The sequence below is a fragment of the Mandrillus leucophaeus genome, unplaced genomic scaffold, assembly GCF_000951045.1.
Source record: "Mandrillus leucophaeus isolate KB7577 unplaced genomic scaffold, Mleu.le_1.0 Scaffold288, whole genome shotgun sequence".
In the NCBI taxonomy this organism is placed as follows: domain Eukaryota; kingdom Metazoa; phylum Chordata; class Mammalia; order Primates; family Cercopithecidae; genus Mandrillus; species Mandrillus leucophaeus.
Genome location: NW_012103009.1, coordinates 1,502,049 through 1,511,775, shown reverse-complemented (window position 1 = coordinate 1,511,775; position 9,727 = coordinate 1,502,049).

Genomic DNA, 9,727 nt, shown 5'->3' with positions numbered 1-9,727 from the left:
ACAATGTGTTGAGATATACACATCTAGATGTGTATGAATGAGATCTACAATGTGTTGAGATAAAATAACTGTTAATATAGAAGTCTATCACTGGAAATAACATCTTTCAACAAGGACGAAATTTAGACTTTTCAGAAAACCCAATATACACATGGTGTGCACCAATATACCCTATCTAAAATTGGTACAGAATTAAGTATATATTTCACACAGAAGGACAGCGTTATCAGAAGGAAGGTCTGAAGTGGAAGAGAAGAAAGAAGTGCAAAGAAATTGGGAAATGTGGGATAAACTTACCTCTGCAAAACTATAGTAATAATATCTCATGGAGTTACAAAAAAAGAAATATTGGATTTTTGACAACTAAGGTAAGTAAGTCATAAAGGGTTGACTAGAATATTCTGAGGTTTCTGTAATACATGAAGAAGGCTTAGGAGACTGATTTTATAGTTTGATTAATTAAGTGTATGAGTGACAAAATTTGTAGACTAATCACCAAAATAATAGAAATATAGTGTACAATGCCCAAACTGCTAGAGAAAAGTTTTAAAGGGGAAAATTCACTGCAGAATAAAGTAAAAATGGAGGGAAAACAATTAAAGAAAGATTAGAAAAATAACACAACATATGAGAGTGATTATACTGTCAGATCTGTTACCAACTCACACAAATGTACGCAGCACAAAAACTCCATCAGAAAGACAAAAACAATCAGACTATAGTCAATAAAATTCAACTATATTTCACTAACAAGAGTATGTTAGGTCATTCTTGCATTGCTATAAAGAAATCTCTGGGGCTGGGTGCAGTGGCTTATGCCTGTAAATCCTAGCACTTTGGGAGGCTGAAGCAGATGGATCACCTGAGGTTAGAAGTTCGAGACCAGCCTGGCCAATATGGTGAAACCCCATCTCTACTAAAAATACAAAAATTAGCTGGACATGGTGGTGGGCACCTGTAATCCCAGCTACCCAGGAGGCTGAGGCAGGAGAATTGCTTGAGCCTGGGAGGCAGAGGTTGCAGTGAGCGGAGATTGCGCCACTGCATTCCAGCCTGGGCGACAGAGCAAGACTCCATCTTAAAAAAAAAAAAAAAAAACAAACCACAAATATCTGAGACGGGGTAATTTATAAAGAAAAAAGGTTTAACTGGCTCATGCTTCTGCCGGTTATACAGGAATCATGGTGGCATCTGCTTCTCGGGAGGCCTCAAGAAGCTTCCCATCACGGCAGAAGGCAGTGGAGGAGCAGGCACATCACATGGCAAAAGCATGAGCGAGCAAGAGAGAGGAGCGAGAGAGAGAGAAAGAAAGAAATGCCACACACTTCCAAGCAGCCAGACCTTGCAAGACGTCACTTGCTATTGTGAGGACGGGGACTATTGTGAGGGGATGGGGCTAAACCACTCACAAAAAATCCACCCGCATGATCAACCATCTTCCACCAGGCTCCAGCTCCAACATCAGGAATTACAATTCAACATGAGATTCAGGCAGAGACATGTATCCAAAATATACCAAAGAGTAATAAGAAAAATACAAAAGCATAGGAAAGTTGAAAGATAAAAATTATATAGTGAATCTAGTTAAATTAATATCGGAAATATATTTTAAAGTTATTATTAAAGGCATTATTAAGAAGAAAAAGGATCACTATATAATGCTAAAATTTTCAAGACATTAGGAAGTTGTGTTTGAAAATGTTTCTATACCTCATAATGTAGTATCAAAGTGAAGAAAGCAAATGTGAACCCGCAGTGATGGAGATACCACTCTCAGTAACTGACAGAACAAGCAGAAAAGGAATCTGCTAAGAAAAGATCTAAATAGCACAATTAACAAGCTGCACAGAACAATTGAAGAAGGGACATTATTTTAAAACACACCAAGTGTGTTGGTGAAAGTGGCCCCCAAAATCCCAAATTTGGTGAATCTATAAATATAATAACTTTGATGAGTCACAAACAAGATAATTAAAATGAAACACCAAGGCACAGCAAGATCAAATTATTAAAATGCAAGGGCAAAAATAAAATCTTAAAAGCAGGCAGTGAGAAATAATACGTTACACACAGAGGAACAATGATGCGATGATTTCTGATTTCTCAAATCAGAAATCAAAAGAGACCAGGAGACAATGGAAATACATCTCTAAAAGAGAAAAATGTCAACCCATATGCACACATAAAGAAAGTAACTTCAAAAGTTAAGGTAAAACAAAATATTTTTACATGAATCACAACTGAGAAAATAAATTGCAAGTAGATTTTTCCCCTACAGAATATTGCTTAAGAAAGTTTTCAAGCTGAAGGGAAATGATATCTGTGGTCTTTTGACAGACCTCAACAAAAGAATATAAATTTTCAGAAATGCTAATTACGTGGATATATATAAAAGAATTTTTAAATGAATATATATATATATGAATGTCTGTTTTGGGGGTCCCTGAGTTCACCCTTGATTTTGATGATTCATGGGAGGACCACACGGGACTCAGAAACAGTTACGGTTACGGCTACAGTTTATTACAGCGAAAGGAGACAGACTCAAAAAAACAAAGGAACAGGTACATAGAGCTAAGTCAGCAGAGACCAGGCCAAGCATCTAGTTTTCTCTGCCCAGTGGAGTTGCACGGACGGTACCCACTTAATTCTCCCAGCAACAATGTGTGATACCGCGTGCAAAGTGTTGCCAATTAGAGATGCTCGCCTGAGCCCTGGTGTCTGGGGATTTTACTGACGGTCAGTCACATAGGCATGGAGTCCCCAAAAGATTGACTTCAACTACCCAGACTCCAGTTCCCCCAGAGGATAAACTGATAAAGCATAGCCCAAGGCCTCAGGCATAACCCCCAAAAAAGCATTCACTGTGAGTCCCATTGTTAACATGAACCGTTTGATCAAACTGAATCAGCGTGGCCCAAGACTTCAGGCGTACAAAACACTCGTATCAAGCAGGATGCCCCCAGGGCTCAGAGTTAATCTAGGTTAAGGTTTAGCCCCAAATACAGCCCTTTCTTGGGAATGTGCAGGCTTTGAGCAACTCAGACCTACTGAGTTAACCCTTTTCTGCACAGTAGACAGACATATATAAATATACACATACAGTTTTTTTTTCTTAGTTTATTTGAAAGACATAGAATAGCAAAAATATATAGGAGATTTATAACCCATACAGCAGTAATGCACAACAGCAGCACAAAGGACTACCCTGTTATAAGGATCCTCTATTTCACAAGAAGTCTTATCAACTCTAAGTAGATGGTGGTGTGAACCCCGAATATCTGAGACTGTTCTCAGTTTAGGAAGTTTATTTTGCTAAGTTAGGAACACATGCCCATGATACAGCCTCAGGAGGTCCTGACGCCATGCGCCCAAGATGATTCAACCATACTTGGTTTTATACACTGTAGGGAGACATGAGACATCAATCGATAGATGTAAAATGAACGCTGGTTCAGTCCAGAAAGGCAGGACAACTGGAAGCAAAGGCTGGCAACTGGAAGTGGGGAGGGGGCTTCCAGGGCCAACGTTGGTAAGAGACACATGGTCGCATCTTTTGAGTTTCTGATGAGCTTCTCCAAAGGAGGCCATGAGACATGCATTCATCTCAGTGAGCAGAGGGTGACTTTGAATAGAATGGGAGGCAGGTTTGCCCTGAGCAGTCCCAGCTTGACTTTTCCCTTTAGTTTAGTGATTTGGGGGTTCCGAGATTTATTTTCCTTTCACAGGGGTCCATAAAAAATGCAAATTTAGAGCAATCAGTTAACATTATGCAAAGAGAAGTGCAAAAATGCCAAGAGGAGAAATTAAAAAGACCAGAAAGGTTAAGAGCACACAGTAACAAAACGAAGAAAACCAATCTGAATTCACAGATGTCATGATTATCAATATAGAAAAACCTAAGAAATCAACAAAAAATTATTAGAACTAATAAGTAAATTTATCAAGGCCTCAGGATATAATTTAATATATAAAAATAAATTGTATTTCTATATACTGCCAATAAACACTATAAAACAAACATTTTTAAAATTCTATTCATGATAGTGTCAAAAAACATGCAATTCTTGGCAGCAAGTTTAACAAAAGACAGGTACAACTATACAGAAAACTAAAAAAGATGGTGAGAGAAACTAAAGATGTAAATAAATATGAAAAGAGACACCGTTTTTAAAAATTAAATGATTAAACATTTTTAGACATCAAGTTTCCCTAAATTGACCTCTAGATTCACTAGATGCAATGTGATCACAAGTATAATCTCAGCAACATTAATAAAAATAAAAATAGGCTGGGCACAGTGGCTCACGCCTGTAATTCCCAACACTTTGAAATGCTGAGACAGGTGGATCACCTGAGGTCAGGAGTTCAAGACCAGCCTGGCCAACATGGTGAAATCCCACCTCTCCTAAAAATACATAAATTATCTGGGCGTGGTGGTGCGCGCCTGTAGTCCCAGCTACTCGGGAGGCTGAGGCAGGAGAATCGCTTGAACCCGGTGGAGTGCGCCGAGATCGCACCGCTGCACTCCAGCCTGGGGCACAGAGCAAGACGCTGTCTCAAAACTAAAATAAAACAAAATAAAATAAAAAAACAATGCTGAGGACTCACACATCCTGAATTTGGGGCTTACAATAAAATTAAAATAAAGAAGACACGAGGATAAGGATAGACAAATAGACCAATACAACAGAGTACTGTTCAAAATAGATGAACAATTAGAGGGTCCATTGACTTTTTTGGCAAAGGCAGCAAAGCAATTCAAAGAGGAAATAAACTCTCTAACAAACAGTGCCTTAACACATCCGGATATCCACATGGAAAATAAAAGTGAGATTTCTGGCTTCCGGAGTGACATGTGAGCAGCTTGGAAGGTATCACTTATGTTTTTAGAAGAAGGAAAACTAGCTGAACAAATTGAAAATCAACAATTCTTCTTAGAGCCATCAGAGAACTGCAGTCACGGGGCAAACTGCTTCCCCAAAGTCAGAGAGACAGACAGGCATCCGGATACAGAGAATCACAGTTTACCAGGAGCAGCAGTTCATGAGCGGAAACCTGCACGGGATCCGATATTGGGGTAGAAAATCCTAAGTTGTAATTGAAAAATGGTTGGAGGCTCAAACCAAAACCATCTGAGAGTTTAAAAGTCCAGAGAGGCCGAATTTTAGTCGGGGGCACGGGGACTTCCACACTTTCGTTTTACCTCCAGGAGCCCCACCAGGGTCCCACAGAGAAGACAGGAGAAAAGAACCTCGGGTGCTTCCAGCAGGTGGAGGCGGAAAAAGCAACCAGAGGGTTCTGTTCTTCTCAATGAGTCCTGCCCTCAGAAGAAGCTGTTTTACCAGAGCCAGTTCGACAGGGGAGCAAACCAACCTGGGAGAAGAAAGTGGCCAGAGGAGTCTGACTCCTCTTAGCTCCTTAGTTCCTGGCCCCTCTTAGTCTCCATCTCTTTGTCTTTCTCAGTGTATTTGTGCATAATTTATTCTGATTTAATGTCTAACTTGTTAAAACCCTAACTCGGGCTCACTGAAAGACTGAGCTACACATAGGCCTATATAATGCTCCCTTCCCTCCGCACACACTTTACCACCACATCAAGAGGGCTCCTGCATAATGGCAGGGGATTACAGCTAAAAGAACCGTAAGTCTCAGATATATATAGTAACTGGTAAACAATATGATTGATGACTATAGCTTATGGATAGATGAAATGAATGACAGCACTGTTATAAGAGACAGGAGGAAGGAATAGAAAACATTGTTTTAAAGTCTTTGCACTACCTGTAAAATAGTTGATGTTATTTTAAAGTGGACTTCGCTTATTTGTAAATTTAAATTGCTGACTCTAAAAAATTGTTAAATAGCATAATTGGCATGCTAAGAGAGAAGAGAAAATGAATTAGATAAAATGCTTAATTAAATCCAGGGAAGGTGACAGGGCACGATGGTATACACGTGTAATCTCAGCACTTTTGGAGGCCAAGGCAGGTGGATCACTTGGGCTCAGGAGTTCAAGACCAGCCTGGACAAGGGAGCAAAACCGTGTTTCTACAAAAAATACAAAACTTAGCCAGGCATGATGGTGTGTGCCTGTAGTCCCAGCTATCCGGAGGCTGAGGTGGGAGGACCATTGAACCTGGGAGGTCAAGGCTTCAGTGAGCTGAGATCATACCACTGCACGCCAGCCTGGGTACAGACTGAGACCCTGTCTCAAAACAAACAAACAAGGTAGGCAAAAAAAAAAAAAAAAAGGAGTGGAAGTAACACAAAAAAAGAAACCATAGAAAACAAAAACATATGTGGTAGATATTAATCCAACTATATTAAAAATCGCTTTAAACATCAATGGTCTAAATACACCAATTAAAAGACAGAAACTGTCACAGTAGTTGAAAAAAAAAAAAGACCCAAGTATATGTAGTCTACAAGAAACCCACCTTATATGTAAAGACACAGATTAAAAGCAAATGGGTGGAGAAAAATATTGCATGCTAATACCAATCAAAAGAAAGCTAGAGCAGATACATTAATTTCAGGCAAAGCAGACTTTATAGCAAGGAAACTTATCAGGATGGGGGGGCATTACATAATGATAAAGGGCTCAATTTTCCAAGGAGATATAATAATCCTTAATTTGTATGTGCCAAATAACAGAGCATCAAAACACACGAGGTAAAAACTGATAGAACTGAAAAGACAAATAGGAAAAAAAAATAGCATGCATCCTTATCTCACACAATACACACAAATTAATTTGAGATCTATTATACAAATAAACATAACATGAAACTATAAAGCAATAAGATAAAACATAGTAGAATCTCATTATGATTTGGCAGTAAATAAAGATTTCTTACACAGCACTTAGAAAGCAATAACCATAAAACATTGATAAATTGGAATTGTTGAAATGAAGAATTTCTGCTCATCAAAAGATACTGCTAAGTAAATTATGCAAGCAGAGAATGGGAGAAAATATGTATAAAATATATATCTGACAAAGGATGTATATCTGGATAAAAACATACATACCTTTCAATAATAAAAAAGACAAATAAAGAAAAATGGGCAAAAGATGTTAACAGACACTTCACCCAAGAAACCATATGAATAGGCAACAGACATGTGAAAGGGTGTTCCAAATCATTTGTCAGGGAAACCCAATTAAAACAACAGTGAGTTACCCATTACATACCCACTAGAGCAGGTACATAGAAGAAGACTGGCACTGTGAAATATCAGTAAAAATCTGGTGCAACTAGTGCGCTCATACGTCACAAATGGGGATGTAAAATGTCACACTCACTTTGCAAAAGGTTACAGATTTCTTATAAAGCTAAGTATTAATACATACGTTTTAGCTCAGCAGTTCCACTGCTAAGTATTTATCCAAGAGTAATGAAAACGTATGTTTACGAAAACACTTGCCCATAAACATTCGTAGCTGCTTTACTTACAATATATAGTTATCGGTCCAACACAGTTGTCTATGAATAGGAGAACAGATACAATTTAAATCTCAAAGTATGGCTGGGTGCGGTGGCTCACGCCTGTAATCCCAGCACTTTGGGAGGCTGAGGCTAGTGGATCACTTGAGTTCAGGAGCTCAAGACCAGCTGGACCAACATGGCAAAATTCTGTCTCTACTAAACATACAAAAATTAGCCAGGTGGGGTGGCGGGCCCCTGTAATCCCAGCTACTCAGGAGGCCGAGACAGGAGAATCCCTTGAACCTGGGAGGCGGAGGTTGCAGTGAACCAACATTGAGCCACTGCACTCCAGCGTGGAAGGCAGTGTGAGACTCTGTCTCAAAGAAATAAAATAAAATAAAAATTAAATAAAAACAAGTTTTAAAAAATCTGCGCAACATCTTTACCTCATTTTTCCAGCAAAGTGAGTGGCTTTGGTGGCCAAATTATTGACTCACAAATTTCCCTTACACCTGTTTGGTCTCTGGCAGCGACACTGCCCATCTGGAATGGGGAGCCTGGCACGGGAGAGGAAAAGAACCACACATGTCCTTGTCCTGAGCATTTCCCATCGATTCAGCTGACAGTGCAGAAGATAGTGCATGTCAGGACGTGTGGAGGTGGCCGTGCGGTGCATGAGGTGAAGTTAGGTGCATTTATCAGCCACTGCTACGTAATGAGCAGCACACACAACAAACACTTTTTTTTACTCACACCCCTGCAGGCCACTGGGGGATTCTGCCGGGCTGGACTGGGCTGGGCCCTAGCTTCATCCTGGGGCCAGGTCTGCTCCTCATGGCTCCCACCCTCCTTGACCAGCAGCTACTAGAGGAAGCATATTCTTCCCCTGACAAAAGACAGGAGTGCAAGAAGCTAGCCCAGCTCACGGGTACCAGTCAGGACTGCTCATGCCATGCTCACTACCATGCCACTGGCCAAAGCTAGTCCAGTGACCAAGCCCACACGGGTGGGAATAAAACCCCCTCCACCACTGTGACGGTTGACTGTAGGGGTCAACTTGGCTGGGCTAAGGGGTGCCCAGATAACTGGTAAAGTGTTATTTCCAGGTTTGTCTGCGAGGGCATCTATGGGAGAGACTCACGTTTGAACCCACAGACTGAGTACAGAGGCTCTGTCCTCACCAGTGTGGGCAGCCATCACCTAACTGTGAGGGCTCCGACCGAACGAAAAGGCAAAGGAAGAGAGATTCTCCTTTTCTTCCCGAGCTGGCTCATCCCTTTCCTCCTGTCCTCAGACTCTGGAATTTACACCAGATTCTCAGACCTCTGGACTCTGACTCAATCACACCACTAGCTTTCCTGGTTTCCAGCTTGCAGACTGAGTAGAGTAAAAGTTTGTGGGCAGGACGCTGTGCCTCACGCTGGTAATCCCAGCAATTTGTGTGGCCAAGGCAGGTGGATCACCTGAGGTCAGGAGTGTGAGACCAGCCTGGCCAACATGGTGAAACCCCGTCTCTACCAAAAATACAAAAATTAGCTGGGTGTGGTGGCAAGTGCCTGTAGTCCCAGCTACTTGGAGGCTGAGGCAGGAGAACTGCTTGAACCTGGAAGGCAGAGGTTGCAGTGAGCCGAGATCTCACTACTGCACTCCAAAAAGCTTGTGGTCTCCGTAATCCTGTGAGACGATTCCCATAATAAATTTTCTCTAATATGTATATCGATATCTATATCTATATCTATCTCTCTATAGACCTGGCCCCTCCTCTCATGCAGTATTGACCCAGTGGGAAGATAGACATTAATCATAGCCCCACATCTATCTATCTATCTATCTATCTATCTATCTATCTATCTATCTATCCATCCATCCATCCTATTGGTTCCATTTCTCTAAAGAACCCTGACTAATAAGGGAGAGAGATTTGCAAAGTCACACAGCAAAATGGGTAGGTATAGGAAGGACAAAGAATTGGAAATAATTCAACCAACCCTGTTCACCTGTGGAGAAGCTAACCATCCTGAAAAACAGCATATCCTCCCTAGTCGTGGTCAGCTACACTAAGCGGCGGGAAATGATGACACAATCGCTTTGTCTCCGCCTCAGGTTCAGGAGGTACTTTCTTCCCCGTTGCCGGCTAACTGTGGAGTCGATATTCCACGAAGGAGGCTAACTCCAGAGGCTGCACTCTGAACCACTCTGCACTGCACTGGCTCCAAACCACACAGCCTGACTGCCTTGTTAGTGCAGAAACGTGCACTTACCGATCACCTGCTGCATGCACATTGCTGTGCTTC